General features: G+C 39.8%; 1 long non-coding RNA gene across 1 annotated transcript; it reads right to left on the reverse strand.

Annotated features, from left to right (window-relative positions):
* Positions 1-1,344: 1,344 nt before the first annotated feature.
* LOC104944124 (uncharacterized) lies at positions 1,345-21,988 on the reverse strand. The gene is made up of 3 exons (XR_798197.1): positions 18,968-21,988; positions 17,224-17,226; positions 1,345-1,356 (listed from the first exon to the last, which is right to left on the reverse strand). It is a non-coding gene; the product is annotated as an uncharacterized lncRNA (long non-coding RNA).
* Positions 21,989-23,665: the final 1,677 nt, after the last annotated feature.

The raw sequence follows: 23,665 nt of genomic DNA on the forward strand, positions 1-23,665 counted from the left end.
TACTTACTACGTTACTTACTACTACTACGTAACTACTACCTACTACTACCTACCTACCTACTCTACTCTCTCTCTCTCTCTCTCTCTCTCTCTCTCTCTCTCTCTCTCTCTCTCTCTCTCTCTCTCTCTCTCTCTCTCTCTCTCTCTCACCTATGTCCCTCTCACTCCCTCTCAGCTAACGTAGGAAGCGTTTATCTGTTTTATCTTGGGATGAGTGATTCATGAGTCTGCAGCAGCGCCTGCTGTAATCGTGAGATCTGCAGGAGTTGTCAGAAGCGAAGGCGCCAGAGCTTAAATCAGTGGAGCAGAGATTGGGTCCAATGTGTTCTGCATGTGTACGGTTTCACAGTGTCTCTGAGCCATCGCTTGACAAGCCCGATATCCTCTGTTTAAATCAGACGTCTTTATGTTCTGCACCCAGGAGAGTGTGGACTGCAGTCAGGGAGCACTCCTTCATGCTGTATTATAATTAATTCAGAATAGTAAAATAAGACGAGGCTGTGTAAGAAAATGGGCATTGATTTATTTCAGATTAGGCATCATATTGAAATTCCAATTTTAATGGTTTTCTTTTTTATTGCGTGGGCAGCACACCATGTTGTGTGTGTGTATGTATGTGTGTGCGTGTGTGCGTGCGTGTGTGTGCGCATGTGTGAGAATCCATTATGAATATTTGATGTACCATGTGAGAAGCAGTGAAGGGGGGAGAGGAGCAATGATGAGCTGTAAGTGCAGCAGCTCGAGTCGTAAACCATTTTATTTTTAACTCACCTGTTTGTTGGACCTTTCAAAAAATGTGTATCATCATTGCTAGATCGTGAGCACCTTATTTTAGATCATAAAATCATTTCACAATTGAAACGTACTTAACATTCCAACCGAAAGCTGTCTTTTTCCCTCCAGCATGAATCACAGATTTGATTTTAGAGAAGATCTACTAGGGAGACTACTTTAGATATAATCAGTGAGTAAGTGTCCATCACATTTCTTGTCGCGGTGAACATTTAACAAAGTGTGAAATCCCTAAAGTCCCTTGCTAATGCAGCAACACGGCTATTCTGTTACGCATATGGATCTGAGTCCCTCACTTCTCTCATGCTACACGCTATGCGACTCCCTGGTTCTTTGTAAGCATGTTCTCGCTGCTGTAATGGCTCCAAATGATCCAGACCACCATGCTTGATTTCCTTCCTGTTCCTTTTGCTATGGCCAATTCTCTTCTTGTTTTCATGCATCCATTTAGACTTGACATGCCGAAGTGAGGATCCATCTGTTTTATGGCCGTGTGCTCTGAGTGGCCTATTACAATCTCAGGTATTAATGTTTGTGCTTTAATGCCCTTGCTTCAGTGGAAGGCTGGCTTTGTTGTTGAGGAAATAACAGAAATGTGATAATAATTGAATGGTCTAAATGTACCAGTTCCATTTTAAAGCACTCTTTGTGAGGGAAACTTCTGCAGCAATGGAGAGTCAGGACTCAGAGGAGAGTTTGAGCTTTGATGTCAAACACTGATGTTTATTTACAAGTATCGGCCGGAGAAATTCCCATCACAAGTCACACAGCCAGAGATTCTGACTGCCCTGGTGGGTTGCCATGTCAAATCTGACCAGCCTATCTCTCGATAGACCATTTAACTAGTTTACAGAGAGTTAATCCACATATTGGGGGATGTGCGTAAACATTGGAGATATCCCGATATCTGGAAATACTCAATCACCTGTCTGTGGGTTACGCACATCCCCCAATATGTGGATTAACTCTCTGTAAACTAGTTAAATNTTTTTACTTCGGCTGTGAGTGTTTGTGTGTGCTCAGGATGAGTTTTGCTTGTTCTCGCTGCATCGCCGACCCGGAAGCCTGAATATGATTTATCTCGACCTCCCCAAAATACTGACACGATGTGAGATGTTTTTTTTAGCTGTTCTGTCGTCATTTCCTGTGATCTTCTCCATGCAGTCAGTCAGAAAGAATGAAAGGGCGTTTCTTTGACTATTTATAGGCAAACATGGGCGTTACGTGAAGCCCGCCAAAGCTGCAACGCATTTCGAGTCGGTTGTGATTTATAAAGGGAAACAGGCGTAGGAAGTGCCATACGCACTTTCCTCGTCGGTACGCAATGTTTGGTGAATCGGAAAGTGGCGGAAAATGTATGGACCTATTTTTCGGATTTCTACTACGTAAGGAACCTTCCCACGTCAATCCTACTCACGGTGTTATACATGAGGCCCCTGGTGAATACACATACTATACAGAGATGCTGTTTGAGAAACCAATATGAGTTTGGAAAATTGCACAGTTTAAATCTATTCTAGTATACCTCAACAATGGAATTATGACCAGTAGAAATGGCCATGACATGGGACCTTTAAGATGCATTTTTTAATTAACATTAACGAGTTTATGTTAACATTTATTTCTTCCCTTTCATGAATTCCTTAATAACAAATAATAAGTGTTTACTAAAGCAATGTGTTTTAGAAAAATACAAATTGAGCTGGTATACAAGTCAACGGTTGCAGGGATTCTTTTAAGATCTGGAAAAAAATCACCTACAGACCAGAAAGCCATTTTGAAAGAACTTCTGTTTAACTTATGACAGGAAAACATGAGTGAGTTACAAATTGTTAAACCACCATGAGCCTGGGAAAACAATTCATCTCAGTTGTATGAGCCAGTCTCAGGTTTATCCAGCTGAGAAATAGATTAGTCAATAACTAGCTTTAATGCTACTCAATGTTTATGTACCTAACCTCAACCCATCTCTAAATTACAATTCATATTAAAGAGTAAAAAACAAACAAATCTGCAGCATGTATTATTAAAGAATAGATTTTCAATAACAGCTGATAGAGCAGGAGTAGTTTGCTTACTGCCAAGCATCTGTTTCAGTACAGGTTCATAGCTTTTTCAGATAAAATGCAGCTTAAATAAATAATATAATAAACCTGTTGTGAAGGGCATCTGTTTGAAACCAAGCACACCATTTTACCCCAAACCACTCTGTGTTGACATGTTCTTTTCACTTTCATTGTATTTCCAAACAACATTTGACATAGGGAAGCGAGATATGTGTCACTTCCAGAGTGTTGCCACAACTGTAATGTGACAACCGGGGCCATGATAGCACAATATAAAAGGCAGGACAGGAAGGCCATGAATGCAGCAGCTGATAGAAATATGACAATAATCTGTGCTAGACTGTCTGGGGACCTGAACAGTTTCAGAGGCTCTGTCTCTAAAATAAACTGTCTGGAACAGGATATGTGAAGAATCACAACAACAGGGCAATTACTGTAGTACAAGGAGGAATAAGAGAAAAAAAGATGAGGAAGACGATGGATGTATCCCGAACAACATCATATTGGTAAACAACTTGAGGTGTATGAAATAATTCAGAAGCAGAAAGACAGTCACACACATCTGAGGTTGGTGGGTTTGTGGATGTGGGGCTTCCATATTTGTATATTTTGACCATCCAGTTATATATATTTTTTACTTAAATTAATTGTCAGTGTATTTGGGAGCAATCAGTTCTAAGTGTACCAGATTAAAATCACTGTAACAACAGTAATTACAACAACAACTTGCTGTTCCTCACCTGTGTCCTTCCTGCCCGACAGAATCAGAACAATAGATCAGATCCAACAGCCTCTGATGGGTAGTATTGTTTGTACTAGCTGTTCACTACTGGGAACTAAAGTGCTATAACAATGCTGTAGTGCTTTAGTTGTAATTCTTATTTTTTGTTGAATTCTGTTGGCAACAAACTGCATTGGTTATAGCCCCAGAGAGAAAAAAGCAAACATTGAAGCCAGCATACGTCAACCAATACCTTATTTCTCTCTTTTCAGTTTTAGTCAAATATGTCAGTGAGTCTAAGTATAATCTTTATTTCCGGAGACACATCTATAGAACATATTTCTCTGTGTCTCCTGGAGCCACAACTCCGCTCCAAACTATCGATAGTCCAGGTTGGTATAGTATGGGTATGTATTAGTAAGGCATGCCTTGTGTTCTTCATAATACATTATTTAAACTAGCTGCAAAGGTCAAGGAGTGATGACCCTGTACGGTATTTGCTTTCTGCCCCAATGTTGTCTTAACTGGCCAAAGTGATAACAGGAAAACCAGGTTCACGTCTTTATTAAAAGGTCAAAAGCTACCCGCCTAGAAGAGGCTGTAGCTGAAATGCTTCTTCTTCAGAAAGGCCAGCAATATGTAACATAATAATGTGTTTTTCTCTTCCTGAGGTGCATGAAAACTCACAGCCACCATTTTCCATGACTGAAGAAAAAGATAATCTGACTACAAGTGGTTTCTCTTAAGATGATTGTATTCACAGCTATATAGCAGTCGGTTACCCTCTGACCTCGAGGTAACTGAAGGGTTTTTGGCTAATTAACCCTGTGTCACCTGAGTGAAACACTATTAAACATAAATCAATGACTTCTGTGCCTGATTGCCCCCATCAAGTGACTGTGTTAATATTGACACCCAGGAAAGAGCAGTGGTGCAGTATGCGTCAGTGTGGTGACCCAGGTGAGGAAAGTGTGTGCAGCCGAGCCGATGTGTGTCATTTTGGAAATCCCTGGTTAATTATGTTTAAACAATGAACTATGTTGTTAGCTGTCCCAGTTACATGTGCAGTACACGGGTATTTTGGATGTGTATAGAAAAGGCAAACAAGGCGCTTTATGGATTTTGTAGAGGGATACTGTGTCTGTATGTGTCTGTATGTGTGTGTGTGTGTGTGTGTGTGTGTGTGTGTGTGTGTCGAGCTTCGTCAACATCTGTATTCTGACTGAGCCTCCTCTCTCAATCTAGATCTAACTGCCTGCAGCCTCTGCCACACAGGAGCTGGAGGGGGGAGCTGAGAAGAATACTTACAAGCCTCTACCACTGTGCCCGAACCACACACACACACACACACACACACACACACACACACACACACACACACACACACACACACACACACACACACACACACACACACACACACACACACACACACACACACACACACACACACACACACACACTATCTCCTGCCAAGTCAAGCATTGTGGTGTGGCAGGAGGAGCCTCGGGAGTCCAACAGCCAAATGTGTCCTCTAGCATTAATGGCGGCTCCAGCTGACTGAAGGGGGAAAACACCTTGAAGACTCATACATCTGAGCAGCCCCTTGGCTCAGTCGGGGTACAAACTGATTGACATTCTCAGAAGCCGTAGAAAACACGCCTGCCCTCTAATGCAGAGCACACACACTCAGATTGAGTGCCTATGCTTGGTTTTTCTCTGACTCATACAGCCATAACACCACACGGGAGGCTATAGATGGGAAGGGTATTGTATTCGGTTTAAAGCTAATTTTAAATCCATATGTAGGTGGAGAAAAAAAGCCCCCCATTAAGTTATATGCAGGAAATTAGATACTAGAAGGTGATAAACATAAAAGGTTTCTGTGAAATCGCCAGAACTCTCCCTCCCATTGCTATCTCTGATGATTCTTTCCAGACCTTCAGAAGTCATACAGTGCTCAGTATTGAGATTGCTTTAGTGAAAATCATGCTGAGCATGCAGTGGCCCATATCCAAAGATCATCCTTGGATGTTGAAATTATAAACTCTTCAAGCAAGGAATGTGAACTGCAGCAGGGATGGAAAAATATTTCTGGGCATTGGTTGGATCTATTGGCTCCACAACAAGGAAATTGGGCATAGTAAGAGCATCGATCTGGCGATGGAGGAGTGTTATTTGCCTGAACAAGGACGATAAACAAAACAGACATCCTGCCAAAATGAAAAAACTAAACAAATAAAAAGCCAATTATTTAAGAAAATCTATTGTTGAAATGGGATCTGAAGATACAGCATATCCTCCACAGACTGCTCAGAATCAGTTTTTATGAGAAAGCCGACATCATAGCTGATGCTTTTATGAGCACAGACTGCACTGCATGGGCTGGAGTTAAACTAGGAAATCAAGTGTGATGGCAAATTAAAGAATAAAGGATTTCAAGTCATTAGAAAACCTTTCACAAATGCTTTTAAATTGGATTATAACTTAAAAATGTATTTGCATGAATAAATGAATGGGTGCTGATACACATTAAAGATTAAATCTAGCACTATCTAAATCAATTTTCAATCATACATCAAAAACTATGCAAAAAAATGGGTCTCCCTCAGCACTCAGATTTGAATTATCTGTGCCAACTTTTAGAAATATGCATAAAATCAAATCTTTCAAATATGTGGAACAAATGTTGCCAATTTGTAACAGTAGAGTTTTGTTTCACGCTTTATATATATGAACCTAAATACAGTGCTCTGACATAATTTATCAAGATGGATGAAGAATTTAATCTGACTGCAGATTCTAACAGATATGAGAGAAATCTGCATTCTGTTCTTTAAAAATCTGCAACAAATCTCAGTGTATAAAACTGAGTGGTTTAATACACTTCTACAGTATTTGCATTATGCATTATATATGTATCAGTGGTGAACCGTCAGGGCCTTCAAGGTATTCAGAGAATACCCTGGAACACTGAGGTAAAACAAACAAAAAAATCGATTTAATTATATAAATAACATTTAATAAAATATAAATACAATGAATAAATGAGAATCGTATCTGGGTTGTTGATCTGTAATGTTACAGTGTTATGTGATTGGTTTGTCCTTCTCGGACCATGCACTACGCATTTCAGTGGTGTTCTGTTAGAAAAGAAAGCAACCAATCAGATCTTGTTCTGGGTCTCTGGGTAGAATATCCTTCAACCAAGGTATTCTACATCCTTGATAGAATGCCCTGGCCGTTACACTGAACGAGAGCGTTTGGAATGACAGTTTAATCAACCAATCATATATTGATTTGTAGCCAATGGGCGTATTCTTTTAGTTTCCCTCGGTTCCAGGGTACTCTAGAAGGCCTGTTAGTTTAATAGTGAAATGGCAACAGGTGAAGATGATGTTGTTGTGGAATTGTTGTCCGTGCACTTTTCAAGACGACAATTCAGTGAAAAGACGGAAATGATAACGAGGTTTTATTAGTTCTCCATGTCTTGATTTACTATAGTCAACACACCACCAGAATAAGCAGAAGAAGTTTGGTTATCGTTCAAGGGCGAGAGAGAAAAGTAAACACTCCCTCTCCTGCCACCAGTCTCTGAAAAACAAGGGGCTCCAGCTCTGCACCAGTGTGCCTGCAGCTCTCCTGATATCAGCAGAGAGGCTGCTGCAGCCCTGTATCTGTTGTCGTGGGCGATTGGAATGGACATGTACTCTGTTGAAGGGCCATAAACACGATTTCCAGCATAGCACGAGCCAGACCGGGTTGACAGCACAGACTTATCTGATTCTGGACCACAGAGAGGCAGCGGGACAGACAAGGGGAACTCAGTTTGAGCCACAGATAAGGAGATGCTAAAGGGAAGTGGAAGGAAGTAACAAACAGATACTGAAATGGGCTTTTTCACACAATACTTAAAAAACCTTTTGACATTTGCAGTTTTGCTTCGGCTTTCTGTCCTTCCTGTGCCTTTTTCCTGTTAACTATATCTCTACCCAGAATGCCCTTTTCTTTTGTGATGTGATATATAATTTAAAACCTTCAGTAGTTTTCACAGACACACATTTTTGATTCCACCACATTGTTCAGTATGTTTGCTATGAGTGCATGGCAATGAAGATGTGTTTTCATAAAGTAACAGCTTTGTCAGTGAATAATCTGTTAATATTGTGCAAGTTGTGTTTAATTGTGGTCATTATGGGATGTACAAGTTCCTTACCTTGTCCTTCCCCTGTTTCTCATCTTGATATATTTTCCACCGTTCTCCGTCATTGCTGTAGGCCAGTTTGTAAGAGCCAACAAACTGGACGTGGCCGAAGTCTTTAGCTCCCTGGGTGATGACACCTGTGACCTTGGTAGGCAGAAGCAAATCCACCTGAAAGAGGAAAGGAACAAAGAGAAAAGTAGTAGAATTATTTCTCAAGAATTTCTGCCAGTAAAAACGTCTCAGATGTTATATTTTTTACAATCTAGCCAGCATCTTTTTTCTCTTTCAATGCAAAAGGATTTACTGTATAAAGACACCGGGTGCAAAAAGTCTGTTTCAATTATTCACAGAGTATTGAACAACAAGGCTAAGTCCTCCACCTCGCCTCAGCAAAACAGAAATTGCCCGCGGCAGCAGATCTGAGAGCCAGACTGCTCCATTTGTGTTAATTTTTAATAAGTTCTCATTTGTTGCAAACAATTTACAACACAGGGACGATAGGCAGTAAACACACACACTTTTACTTATATTGACATTTAGGGATTCAATTATGCTTCATTATTTGAAAAATTACACAACACTGGTTGAGATTCAAAATGTAATTACTTTGCAGCCAAGAATGCACGACCACAAGTATACGCACATTAGCGTGATCACATTTACCTGACTCACTCTGAATCAGAGGAAATACTCAAGTAAAAGGTCAAGCATTATTTATACGTAAGGTTTTTCCACCATGTTAATTATATCACATAAATAATATATGTGAACTTTTTAAAGGGAAGAGGAAGGTGTTACCTAATGGAGAATAAAGGGTATTATTATATAACTATTCACTCCCACTTAGCTGCTATCTTAAGAAAAAAGCAGCGAAGCAACGGAAACATTTTTTAAAATACTTTTACATCTCTGTAACACACAAAGCATACCTTCCAATGTGATTGAATTTCTTTAAAGAGGTACTGTACCCTTTTACATGCTTTTTATAAACCAAATATAATTGCTGCTATTTGATTAAACACATTAATTCTACATTTAAAAAACAAATGATGGGTTGAAAAGAGAACCTTCTTTAAATCAGCCCTGCACCTTTCAGGCAGTCTCGATATGTTGTGACTTGGGAAAATAATGTTAACGCCCTTTAATCAAAGGTGAGGCGATGTTACCGAGCAACTTCTCCACTCACACATCCACACAACCGTTAAATGCTAATAGCCGAAGCCTCACTGTAAAACTGTCTCACTCATCATATATATCTATGCAGCACCCATTCACAGTCAATACAGGTAGAAACACATTGTGCAACCTTTCTCCATCACAGGTGAAGGTAGTGGCAACATTTAGAAGCTAAGAGAGAGAAGGGAATGAAACATTTGCATGCAGATGTATTTCTTCTGCTGAATATACACAACATTGAGACAACCATAGATCATTCTAATTTGCCTTGTCACAGGGCAACATAACACTGTCAATTAGGCAACTAAGCCAACACAGTGAATGCTTGTGCTTTGCTTTCATTCTATATCACCGTAGAACACCACTGTGCATCTCAGCACACCGCACTGCAATATGTTACAAACCCTGAACCTTTGGCAGTGATGTGAATGAGCTTACTCAGAGTTTACATATCTCTTGAGATTTCAGCACCGCTCGAGAGCTTTTCTTTCTTCCCAGCTACTTTAAGTTTGAGGACTGCTCCCTGGGTATTAGAGGGTTTTTCTTTAATGCAGACCCCCTGCTGTCTACATAAGCAACCACAGACCTGGGTCCTGACACACATGTAGACAAAGCCATGTCTTAGCGAGCACACAGCAAACTCTTGGCTTTCTGAAGGGCTTCCAACCGGAAATAACTCTCCATTCTCCACTTGAAATGTTAGTATGACAAAAGGCAATAACGTGTGCATTCAGACATCATTTTAGTCTCACAATTCCATAGCTACACGTATGCAGCCTCTATTTCCTTTTTTGTGTGAAGTAGTGCTCAGCAACAGCAAAGTGTGAGAAAACCCTAAACATATCATTTTAATTACAATAATGTCACAGCAACCCACTTGATAAAGGGGACCAGGGAGAAACATTGGCAGGGGCTGCTTGGCTGATTTAGAGGGGCATGACACCTTGCATTGTGGGACTTTGATTATGCTCCAGTTGCAGAACATTGAGGTAATCTTGCTCTACCCAAGCAGTCAAGTCTGCCACCATAACAAAGGCAGGCTTGAAGGGGAACCTGTAATTGCTGTCACAGGTAGCGGTCAAAAAATACAACTGCCCCTAGCGACGCTGGCTCTCAACACTTTGATAGCCCAAACTGAATTAGGGAGTGAGATAAGCTTGTTAAAGCAAGGCCTCTCCTTCAGGACCCACCTTCTGTTCTTTCTTCCATCACACTCTCAACCCCTTCCCTTCCTCCATGAGCTGTTAACCCACACAAAATACAAGTGTGTGAAGCCTTTGTAGCAATCTCTGAATGCTCATGGCATACATGTTTCAAAGAAATAAAACAAGAGAATAGATTTTAGGTTGCACGCACTGTGTCTGAGATTAAAAATAAGATTCATGTAGCTCTAATGTAAGGCTCCAATTTCCACATTGAAAGGGGAGAGAAGGTCAATTACTTATTTGTTTTCCTATTTGATGGCAGCATGCTAAGAGGCGATGCAGTGCACTTCTGCCAGACAAACACTCATCTCCCCTGCTCATTAAGACGAGGGTTGGAGTGTAAATGTCATGTTGCTACTTGAAGTGGCTTTGCCATTGCATGATAAAGAGACTAATGCAGTAAGAGGTAGGGCTGCTCAATTAATCGTATTTTAATCGCAATTACGATTATGGCTTGCAACGATTACGAAAAGAACGTAATCGAAATAAAACGATTATTCTTTTATTATTACTTTTTTTTTTTTTCTTCTTTTTTTTAAATTGGTTTTTCAGTTGAGTTATAGTTCAGGGTAATCAACTGTTAAAAACATACAGTTGAAAAAAAAAATGTCTCGTTTTTAATAATCGTGATATCAATTATTGACCCAAATAATCGAGATTATGGTTTTTGCCATAATCGAGCAGCCCTAGGAAGAGGCAGCTTTATAATGAGCAGAACGGGGCCATGTATTCATGTGTTTAAAACATACTCTCCTGCTGACATTCATCCTCCAGCTGTGCTAATCTTACTGTGTATTTTAAGACCCATTTCATCTCCAAACCGGGGATTGTGTGTTTGCAGGCTTGCATTCTTCCATAAGGTCACAGTGCACACTTCAGAAATGCATGCACTCAATTCACAGAGGAATGAGGAGGACAGTGCTATGGCCCATCAAGTCCACAACAGGGCAGCTATCATGAGAGCTTAAAGCTGCGGAGACTGCACGAGAAACAGCATAGAGCCCTCCTCTCTATAGGATGCTTTGACGGCTCTATAGCATAGTCATATTCATAATTAAAAGCTGGAACATCGCAAAATACTACAAATATTTGTGATCATTTTTCACATCTATTTCATGAGACAGGTGCGTGGGAGGGGGACGAGTAGATCAAAGGTTGCCAATAAACTCCTGCACGCTGTCTAACTTGCATACTGAAAGTCAAGATACCATGGCCTCTGCTGCTGCTTTAATGTTGACCTTTTTTTCTTCTGAGTTTACTTCATGGTATTGCAATATTACATTCAGAGGCTCATCTTTTTGACCCCTGGCCCTAAGAGCTTAGAGCATGTTTAGGTCTCTATAGAACAGTTTACCTCCTGTTTCTACTAATCTTAGATACTTGAGCACGGCATATCATCATACCCAATGAAAGGATGGCCATCATAGAGGAGCCAACTTTGATGCAATGTATTCATTAATTTATTAATGAATACAGGCTATTCATGTAACCTTTCTGTGACACACCATTAACAACATATTTGTTGTGACCTGTATTATTATGTTATTGGATAGAACATTATAGAATTTAGAAACAGCAATCAACAGTCAGTGGATTTTTTTAGATTCATTCATGTATTAAATAGACAATTTTAGACCATGGGGGAAGTGACCGGACTGAATCAATCAAAGTCACATTGCAATAACTTTTACACGAGATGTCGGATCTGCCTGCTATCTGATCATGGCACATGTACAAGTAGGTCCTGCTGCAACCCAGTATCTTCAGAAACATATTAAAGACTAAAACACAAGGGATGAGACTGAAGGCAGACCATTTCCAGACAGATGGCTGGCAGAGAGTGTGCCACTTCTCTACTGAGTGCAACCAAAAAAAAAAGCTGTTTGTGTCATGAAACCTTTCTGAGTTTCCACTCCACACAGAGGTGAGCTGGCTGAGTCAATATGAGATGAACTAGAAGGCTGAGTTTGGCAGTGCTTGAAAGGTTGTTTTTGAGACATGTGTGTTCCCAGTACCAGGAAAATGAAAAGGTCTGAAATAGAATGTGGCTTACTTACTGTAGAGCAGCCCAAACTATTTAGACTGGAACTCATATTCATTACTTTGGTTTGCTTTGTTTATTACTGTGGAAAACAAACAGCCTGTAGACCTTCATACACTAAGTATATTGGACAAAGGGGCCCTAATGACTTATTACACTTTAAAATCTAGATGGCCCATTATAAATAGCTGCAGGTCTAAATGGATAAAAAGAAAAACATTTCTTAAGAGCCAACAGCTTGCTGATGGAAACATTTAAATATTTTGAGAAGGTAGGCCTACACCTTTACATCTTCAGGCAGCGTATAAGGCTGTTCTAAGCACATTTCTTAAGAACTATGTAAGAATCTGTTGGAAATGTATATTTATTTATAACTGTAAAAACACAAACAACAAAGAGGTTGTGTTTGTGCCTCAGGCTACAAGTTATTCCTATCAAATGAGTAAATGCCATGTAGGAAATTGATATAAATTGAAATCAGGATAACGTGGTAGTATGACTAACTGTATTTGACACTTTGGTTCGTATGCAGTAACATGCAGTAAAATACATTTGTATTTGAAATGTCACTCACTAAGAGACACATAATGTAGAAGCAAAGCACATGCAAACACGCACACACACACAAAAACACACACATCGGATTTCCTTTCTGGCATCGCTGAGGCCGGGTTTTCCACATGTGGGTAGAAGGATGTCAGAATGTATGTCTGCTGAGCTCTCAGAGGTAAGGGGAAAGTCTGAAGTGTGAGCATAGAGGACAATAGAGGCAATATCACAATGAGAAAGTCCCTTGAAACAACATTTCAGCATGAACTTAAACATTTTCTGTTGTTCGATATTTTACTTTAAATTAAGTGCTAAATGTGGAATGTGGATCAAATGGACTTAAAATGTAGAATAAGCTTTCCCGACACAAGGACTGATGTCTTTGTTACGGAGCAACATCGTGTTGGCAGTACATTAAGAGACTCAGTGGGCTGACTGGTCAAGGCACATCTCACAGCCAAAATGCTGGGGATATAAATACAGGAAAGGACCATGCAGTGACTCACAGTGAAGTGCAATATGGTGGCAGGCACACATGTTTGTAAGCCAAACAGTTTTACATGGCAAGGGTAAAGCTATATATTGAACATACACTCCCACCCTCCCTACTCCTCTTCACCCTTGTCTTTATGCCAGCTCACTCGTGAAGCAATGTTGCTTACATTTTTTATTATTCTTACAAATATTGACTGGTTTTTCCATCTTCACAGTATGTCTAATATGCTTAAAAACATAATAAATGGCACCTGCATGTTGATAACCCCAGGCAATGTGAGACCAGAATAAATATATCTTTCAAAGAACAAATGGCTCACACTGCAATCACACATTTTAGCCAGGGCTCTCAATTTATGTCTGTCTGACGGTCTATTGATCTATTATTTCGGTCATGAACTTTACAATGATATTGGTGGTGCTCACTGCCCAGAGGATGAATCCTGATTTTGTCCAGCGAGAGTCATGACTTTATTTTTTCAGTGAAATTACTCAATACCAAAAGGAGTAGCACAACATTTTGTACAGACAGTCATGGTCCCCAGAGGATGAATAATAATGACTTTGGCTCTTGTTCCATGAGATTGACACTTTTGATATGAAATGTGTTACATCCATGTTCCCCCTCCTTATTACATTATTTTCAATAACATTGTATTGTGTGCTCACTACCAATTATCAAACGCTAATTAAACTTAGATAGTAAACATGATAACCATTATACCGGCTAAACACGCTAGCATTTCAGCTTGCACCACAAACACCTGCATTGTAAGCTTTTTGTTTGTACACATATTTTCCCCCATCTATAATTGAATACTTTCAAGAGTGTTGGAGATTATTTCTGTCTTTACTTTAGATATTTAACCTTTCTGCCTGTTGACGTTTACGACCAACAATGAGTGTGTTATCTCCCGTAAGGAATGGGGCGAAGCCTGCGAGCTAGTTCAGGCAGTCAACTCGAGCACTTATGCTGCATTCATACATAACGCCCCTTGCCACTCTGCAACCAACCAAACAGAGTCTCCTTAATATGTCGCTCTATTTAACCTGCCAGTTCTCTCTCCATGCATTGCTTGCTGCTGCTATTGCCGCAGCTACCTTTACGTCGCTGCTGCTTGCCTGCCCCACCACCACCCCAGCTTCCACCCCAGCTTCCACCTGTAGGCTCGGGGGTTAGTTATTTGATCATCACTCATCGTGCTATGTATATCTATGGAGTGATGATGCCCGAGCCTAGTCGCCAAACTCAACTATATACTGCTTCTAATAAACATGTTAAAGAAACACGTGAGTTGTCTGACTGAAATGTGATAATGCAGTCATGTGATGTTATTCTCAGTTTTACTATCGGTCAGAGGGTTTTATGACTGTGAGTCCCACAGACAGGTGATTGAGTATTTCCAGATATCGGGGATATCTCCAGTGTTTACGCACCATCCCCCAATATGTGGATCAACTCTCTGTAAACTAGTTAAATGGTCTATCGAGAGATAGGCTGGTCAATCTCTGGCTGTGTGACTTGTGATGGGAATTTCTCCGGCCGATACTTGTAAATAAACATCAATGTTTGACATCAAAGCTCAAACTCTCCTCTGAGTCCTGACTCTCCATTGCTGCAGAAGTTTCCCTCACAAAGAGTGCTTTAAAATGGAACTGGTACATTTAGACCATTCAATTATATCACATTTCTGTTATTTCCTCAACAACAAAGCCAGCCTTCCACTGAAGCAAGGGCATTAAAGCACAAACATTAATACCTGAGATTGTAATAGGCCACTCAGAGCACACGGCCATAAAANAGATAAATCATATTCAGGCTTCCGGGTCGGCGATGCAGCGAGAACAAGCAAAACTCATCCTGAGCACACACAAACACTCACAGCCGAAGTAAAAACAATAAGTGTGGCTTGATATTGAATAAGAAAAAGATTTATAACGCTGTGAGAATCGGTCTGCGGAGAGCATTTCTCCGCAATCCCAATGTAGCAGCCTGAAAAACGTTTACCCATTTAAACAGTGGTGGTAGATACTTTGTTTGTTTTAAACATCATAAATACACAAACAACAATGAATACTTAAAGGTTGTGTACCCGAATCTCCCGCTGGTCCAAACAAAGTAGGAACAGCATCGTTCTTCAGTGCCCTACGCTGTACATATCCGCCATGAATCGCTGAAAGGTTTGGGAAGCTTTGTTTCGTGAAAGGCTGGCAGAGGGTGTGGCCTCTGGGTATTCACACGTCACAGTACCCAGGAAGTAAACAATGGAAAATGAGAAATCTCCAACGAGGCGTTTTGGGGCAGCATAGACTGTGTTGGAGTTTTACTCGCTACAGGGTGTACCGTTTACATGCATACAAACCTTCATAACACACAAGGGGACGGGTAATAACCGGAAAAGCATGACATGGGCCCTTTAACTTCTGAGTCTATTTAAACACATTGATGATTCTTCTGATCTCCCCTAAAAAGTTTCAATTAAAAGTGAGTTATTTAACAATTTAAAATGTAATGTTTAATATCTGGATAAAAGTCATTTTATACAGGTACTCTAAATCATTAAAACAATACTTGAGTTACTTCTCAAGCAAAAACAATGTTGGATATATGAATAAACACACAAAGCATATGAAGCACCATGTGTAGATTTGAGGTTTATAGTAAGTAAAAGGATCAAAGTAGAGAGGCAATAATGATAGGGAGAGCAGAATGTCACATGATGTAGATACAGATGCAAACCTTGTCTGAATACAGAATAAGCTTTCTGCTACATAGATGAGAAACAAAGAGAAGGGAATGAGTTTCCCTGCAGCAGGAGGTAAAGGCGGCCAGTTTGTGAAATAAGGAAAGCAATGAAAGTGTATGCCTGTCATATGATTTCAGCTTTAGTCTGCAGGTGAAGCTCAGACAACAACATGATAAAGAATAAAATGAAAGCTGTCGTATTAATGTAAACAAGTTCTAAGAAGAGAGGGCAGAGGTTTGATATCTTGTCAAATTATCGCATGTTCATAAGGGACAAGTATATCTTATATGTCTGGCTGCTACTGGGTAATATAAATGGTCCTTGAGTGATTCTATTACAGTATCTGTACACCATACATACAGTGTATAAGCAGTCATCCTATACCGCAAAACTGTAGCCTTATGTAGGTATCTGCTGGATTAAGATTTTCATCTGATGAAAGTAGCATTAGGCTCAAAATTAAGTTTTAGGCACCAAATGATAGCCAGATAAACCATTATGTGTCACTGGTGATATATAATTGTGATGCACTTACAGGTCAAGTTAACACTAGAATGTTCATTTAAAAGCAAAGTAAAAGGTCGAAAATATTTCATCATGTCACGTGACATGTCTCGTCTGCTCTTTGATGGAGTCGATGTGCAGTTTTTATTCTGACCAATTCCTCTTGTCAATTTCTATGTTCCTATGTGTGATTACCTAGAAGGTTGTGGACGGTCTTCCAGTTGAAAAAGTGTCACCCTACCCAAAATCTCTTTTCAATATCAAATATGGCCAAAAAACAACAAGTATTCTAGTCCACCAAGCACCAAGGCTATGGTACTAAAATCATCAAATCTGCTCTTAGACTGTGATACAGTATGTAATGCTTGAATATTTTGTCAAAATATTTGTACAAGCACTGGTTATAATGAAACCTTCAAACCAAGTGTTAAAGGTCCCATGTCATGCTTTTCTGGTTATTACCCGTCCCCTTGTGTGTTATGAAGGTTTTTATGCATGTAAACGGTCTGCAGAGTCACAAACCCTCAAAGTACACCCTGTAGCGAGTAAAACTCTAACACAGAAAATACCTCCCCAAAACGCCTCGTTGGATACGTCACTGTCCATTTGATTCTTCCGGGTACGCATGATGTCAACCGTACTCGGAACGAAATGGACCAATCCGTTACGTTAAGCCCCCGCTGATTGGTCCAAATTGACCAATCCACGGACTTCCTCACACACACACTCAGTGCAGGCAGCTCTGCTGATCTCTCCTCCCTGGCTGCAGGCTGATAACAGACAGTTGGGATCGCGGCGAAATTCTCTCTACAGACCCATTCTCACAGCGTTTATCAACCTTTTTCTTACTCAATATCAAGCCACACTTATTGTTTTTACTTCGGCTGTGACTTTGTGGGTGCTCAGGGTGAGTTTGACTGTGTTTCGCTGTCGCTAAACAAGGAAACAACACCTCCACGGAGCTCAGCGCGATTCACAACGTCCCGACCAATCAGAGCACACTGTGCTCACAGGGAGGGTGGGAGCTGGAGCTACTGGAGCTACAACGAGCCGTTAAAGGCAGAGAGTGAAATTCAGTGAATACACGTAGTTTACAGAGATGCTGTATGAGAAACCAATGTGAGTTTGGAAAATTGCACAATATAAATCTATTCTAGTAGACCTCAACAATGGAATTATGATCAGTGGAAATGGCCATGACATGGGACCTTTAACTGTTCAAATCTAAACCACGGCCTATGAGTATTTTAAAGATAAGTTTAAAGATAATTAGTTGAAGCTCTACTCTGAAATGGTCAACCACTGTCTCCAGCACCAGCTCGGATTTGGCCAACTGATTTTCTATTGCACACAACAGTGATTCCCATTACATCCCAATTACACAGGAATAATCATGTCTGTTTAATTGAGATGATCATATCCTTCATTGGAGCAGTCCCTGTAGATACATTTCTTTCTAATATACTTAATTATTCTGCTATTTAGCACACACCAACACAAAGCATCTAATAATCAACAATAGAGCACACGTCCCAGTATGGAAATTAGCTTATTTGTATCTTGTAGTTAACCCCGGAACTGTTCTCTCAAGGCTTATCTAAAGGCCTTTAAATGTCATTGAATTAGAATAAAAGTGGTGCAGACACTAAAATCTCCCACTTAACGACTTGAATGTTTAGTTTAAATTGGATACAACAGGATTTTTAGCACCTCAGTGAAGGATATGCCAGTGGCTACGTACTGCAATAAGAGTGTAGGAGTGTTAATCCAGAATGCATATTAGTCTGTAACACGATATGTTATGAGTTATAGAGAGCCAATACTGGAGATATACACTTTTCCCTTTAAAGCAACATTTCTGGCAACCGCAAATCCTTTTATATAATGCCAAGGCTAAACCATTTGAAATGTACAACACAATTGATGGAAAAAACAAGACCACCAAGCACATGGTGCATGTTAAGAACACCACACAGTAAGCAGGCAAAAATGCAAGTAGCAGTCTGCAGTTAATTGTGGAGGTGGAACTTCCAGCTGTGTTGCTCTAACAACGCACAATTTTCCACTGGGGGAAACTATTGATGTGCTCATACGTGTGGTGCATCAAAGAAAAGAACAAAAAACAGCACCAAATTCAGAGAATGAACTGTTATTGGCAGTGTTTTGGATTGAAGCTCTGATTGGCTGCACTTCATTCAGTAGCTGTTCATGCGTGAGGCCTTGAAGGTAACAATCTGCAGAAATCAGGCAAGGAATTTACCAGGAATGTTCTGCAGCTGCATCCCAGTTACAAAGCATTTGGTTTTTCTGGTTTTCCACTGAAGATGTCTTTTTTCTCCACATGTTGACTTCTAAAGCATTTAATTACCATGTTTTAAAAAAAACACACACAATTAACATTCACTTTACAGATGAATGTTAGTTTCTGGTTGCCAAAATAACAATCTCTCTATTCTGTTGTCTTTACAGGTATTCCAAGGTAACTTTGACAACGACACGCACCGAAAGAACGTGTTAGATCCCCCCATCTACGCTCGGCTCCTCCGGATCCTTCCCTGGTCATGGTACGGCAGGATCACTTTGCGTGCAGAAGTACTGGGATGCACAGAGGAAGAGTGAAGTCCTGTCTTCCATCTTTCTTGCCATGTTCCCCCTATCCCGTGGCATACTGGAGTATCTCTCCCTGTATTTCAAAAATAAACTGTGCAACCTGTAAAAAGAAATCAATTTCCAATGGATTTTTCAAGAATACGTGTTTGGTTGTGGTGGGTTGCTGTTTGTTCCTTTTGTACAATGATTTAAAACCTGCCCTTAACCCACTCTTGTCTTTTAATTTCCTCTTTAAAGCGTGAACTTTGTCTTTTTATTCTCCTCAAGATTTACCATCCTGTTTGGAATGAACTTCTGTAATATATGTGGGGTTGGGGTGGGGTTGGAGTCGGGGGGTTCTTGCTGTGGTTTCATCCTGTTGCCATGGAAGCTATTAGTACAGTGTCACTTTTTAACAAACATGTGAAAGCTGTCTGTCGTGCTTCATTGGACATTATTTACCAACTTCATACCATTACTAAACTTTCTAAAATACCATGTAGAGGTCACACCTTACCGCATTATCAAATATATTTTTACTTTGATTACGACTTTCCTCAAGCCATGCTTTAACCCTAATGAACACTGACATTACTACATCAATCAAAACACTATTAATGCTCTTGTATTATATGTAAAAGTCAAAAAAATTGCATGGTGCGTAAATTATAAATGTATATTATGACAAATCATTTTAAACCTCTAGCCCGGGGAACAATGGCTTTGATTTAGGGACCTATTTTTATGTGCATTTTTCAATAGTTCTGAAACATTACAACACACTGCAAAAGCTTACTGAAGATACCTGATACGAGACAACAAAAGGCCCTGCAGTTTAACGTTTACTGCAGCACACTGAAGCTATCTCCAGTTGACTTGTCTTACTGCTCTCATAAAGAGCTCCATTTTTTATTTGTGTGATTAACGCTCGATTTTTCTAAGATAATTGGATTGTTTTCTTTCGCTTGTTTCTTTTTTGTATTTATTTTTGATTTATTTGTATCAGCTGTCAGATGCATAAGATCTGTGTTAAATGTCTTTGTGTTGTCTTGGAGATCTAACTCAGGATAGATGTAATATTAACCCACACATTTATCATTTTTGGCCACCTATTTAAATATGTCTCTGTATTATTATTTAAAGAAAACGTCAATTGAGTGAGAGCTGTTATTTAAACCATCTCCTCTCCATTCAAATATTGAAAACAGTTATTTTCTTTATTAACCCCTTTGGTACGATACATAATAATTGTTAATTAAATGTAGCTTTTTGTTTTTCAAAAAAGAGCAAATGTTCAAGATTAATAATATATGAAAAAATGCTATCTCAACCTACAACAATGATGAACCGTAGTAACAGTACAGAGCTCTAAAGTAAATATTGACAGCCTCTTTATTTCAGGGGATCTGATTTTTAGTCTCATACGTGTATTACAGATGATATAGTAATGAAATATAATGTGAAATGAAATTTAATTTTAGAGCTTGTGGGTATTTGCACATGACGTGAGAACAACTCTGCATGTTTAAATGGTTTCATGGAAAATACGTTTCCGGGGAAAAAGATGCCGCCATACCATCGCATCAAAATATCCTAGTTGTGCCGTTTCCAGTGTGTGGATTCTGCTGTTGGCTGCAGTAAATGAACAATGATGCTTGACTAGTTTAATAAATGGAAGAAAATAACTACCTGAGGCATAGCAGCGGTGTCACAGCCCTTTTCCACATGGTTTAAAAATAGGCCTGGATTACTCTAGTGGTTCCCACTCTCAACTAGTTTACTCAAAGTGTCGAGTGCTAGAACAACAGCTGAAGGGGGGTGCTTTTATGCTTTCAGACACTTAACTATCCAATCATTCCATATTGTAGAAGTACCATGAATTTGTTCCAAGATTGCAGCCCATCCTGAAAGTAACACTAAAAAAAAACATATTTAATTTGATGCACCAAAGTAATTTTGGCTGAGTGCCATTGTTCTTTTCATCACTTTATATTCAAATCAAACACTTTTAAACTTAATTCTAAAAGCACAGCAAAGAACACACCAAGAAAATGTGTCACCATCACAACATTTTGTTGCTAACTTTATATTGTTGCGTGCTAGGGCATTTAGCGCTGTCATCCATCAACATAATACTCTTTGTAGATGGCAAGAAACCGTAAAAACATAACAAAAGCATATTTTGATTGTTATCTGGCTGATTGAAACAGAGTATAGCTTTTATTCTGGTTTATTAAAGAACAATGGGATATCTTTGGAAAAGTTCACTCATGCATTGCCAAACTTCAATTGTACAATGTAAATTACACTGAAAGACCTTGCTGTAATTACCAATATGTGAAAATTGTAATTGGTGTGAATCAGTGATTGTCATTTCTTAGGTTCATGGACAAAGGATACGCATAAACACATTATTTTGTGCACTCTTGAATTGTTTATTGCTAAATAACTAGATCTTGGCCAGCATCTGCTCTGATTGATCTTTGTAGCCAGCTTCCTGTCAGCAGGTCTGCTACAAAGCTTTGAGGAAGTTTGCATGATGTATGAGTTTGAACAGTATAAGAAAGACGTCCCAAGGCGCATTATGTTCTTGCATATCATAAAGATCTAATAGCCTTTACTTTGTACTAGCCATTGATTGTCTTGTGCATTGTAAAACTTTATCTCCCAAGTTCAAAAAGGGGAGCAGAGTGGAAACTCATCCTGTTGTTGTATTTCTGTGTCCGCTATTCACAGAATATTTCTTACCTCCTCATTCTGAGTGTCAATCATGATAACATACGTATTATAATGCTGGTTAAGTTCAAGCCTGAAGAGGAGAGTGATAAACTGTATACAGTTAAAAAATGTGTTGCTTCAAACAAAAGCTCTTTCAGTTTGACAAATAAAAACATATCTGTGAAAATGTTTGCTTTATTTGAACGTCTGATAACGTATTTTGTAAATGTCTTGTTACAAAATGTATGATTTATCACACCCACCATTTTCTCAGTCCAAAGCACCTACACTGAGACGTCAAAGTGCTAACAGCAAATAATGGATAATATCAACAGCTTTTATTATTTCTAGTCTTCTGCTGTTAAAGCTCAAGTCACAGTTGCCACTAAATATTATTTTTCTTACCAATGTATCGACTAATATCAGATGTTTTTGCATTTCACGTTGTGGCTATATTCCTATAAAAAATGGCTAATGTGACACAAATAATTAATGGTAGTCATAAAAATTGTAAAATTAGGGCAGATGCTATTTACACCCGGATGTCCGTAGCTAACAATGCTATTTACACCCGGATGTCCGTAGCTAACAATGCTATTTACACCAAGCCCCCAGGAAGTGCGCTGGACTCAGATGAAAATATTTGTGGTGGCCAAACGGCGGTACTACACTTCCGTTTGGTTGCCAGGCCCGGAAACACTTTTTCCGATTGACTTACATGGGGAAAGAGTGGTCTGTAAATCGTTGGATAATTTTTTTTAAACTAAATAAACCACCCAGTATGAACACTTGAAAAACATTTGTTCCTCAAGTTGTAAAAATGTGCTAATAACGTTATTCTGAGCAGGCCCGGTTCTACAGGGGTGCATAAGGGTACATTGCACCCTTAGTTGAGTCGTTATGCACCCTCATTTGAAAACTGAAAAGTCAAAAAAGGAAAAGTCAAAAAAATTACATATATAATAACAATAATAATAAATAACATTGCCTGCTGCATTTATTTGGTCAATTTAAACAGTAAGTAACGTTATTATGTCAGGTGCGGGTGACCTGTACCGCTGCGCGTTCATCATCTGAAAGGTGCTTACCCAGCAGTAAATGATGGACATCAGAAAATGGTTAAAACAACCAGCCCTTATCGCCAGCAGTAACACTGCATCTACTGCAGGTAATAACAGTTCAGATCGTGGGGACATTACGTTACCCGCGGGCCGCGGCCACTGTCGTGGACACTACCACCCGACTCGCCGGCTTTGCCCGCCTCGCCCACGGAGGCGGAGCAGCCGCAGCCGTCTTCGTTGCCCCAAACACCGCCACCCCTCAGCATGTGCCAGAGGACCTCGGCAAAACAGAGCCTGCCCAGGTATATTTAAAAAGTACCCAGCTCGCCTGTACAGTGGGGTAAGGCGCTCATTTTACAGCTCATGGTTTCAAAACAGAGATTGGCTGGAATATTCATGTAAAAAAGATGCCATCTTCTGCTAATTAGACATTTCGGTTCAAGTAAGTCAGATACCTTCACCACAACTGGCTACAACAACTGCGTGGTATGCTCTTGTACGTGATAAGGGACTGGGAAGGCATGAATCAAGCAAAGAGCACATAGATCCATAGATCTCTTAATTTTGCTCTCAAAGTGCACCAGATTGATGCTTTTAACTTCAATATTTAAAAAAGAAATCTTCCCGGAGGAGCATGCCCCCGGACCCCCCTAGAGGAGGTGAGGACCCTCCTAGAGGAGGTGAGGACCCCCCTAGAGGTTGTTAGGTCCACTCCCCACTTATAAAAATAGCACTTTACCACTGCACCCTCTCTAATCTCGGATGCACCCTGAGTAATTTTTTTCTGGAACCGGGCC

The sequence above is a fragment of the Notothenia coriiceps genome, unplaced genomic scaffold, assembly GCF_000735185.1.
Source record: "Notothenia coriiceps isolate Sejong01 unplaced genomic scaffold, NC01 NC01_scaffold00007547, whole genome shotgun sequence".
Classification (NCBI taxonomy): Eukaryota; Metazoa; Chordata; class Actinopteri; order Perciformes; family Nototheniidae; genus Notothenia; species Notothenia coriiceps.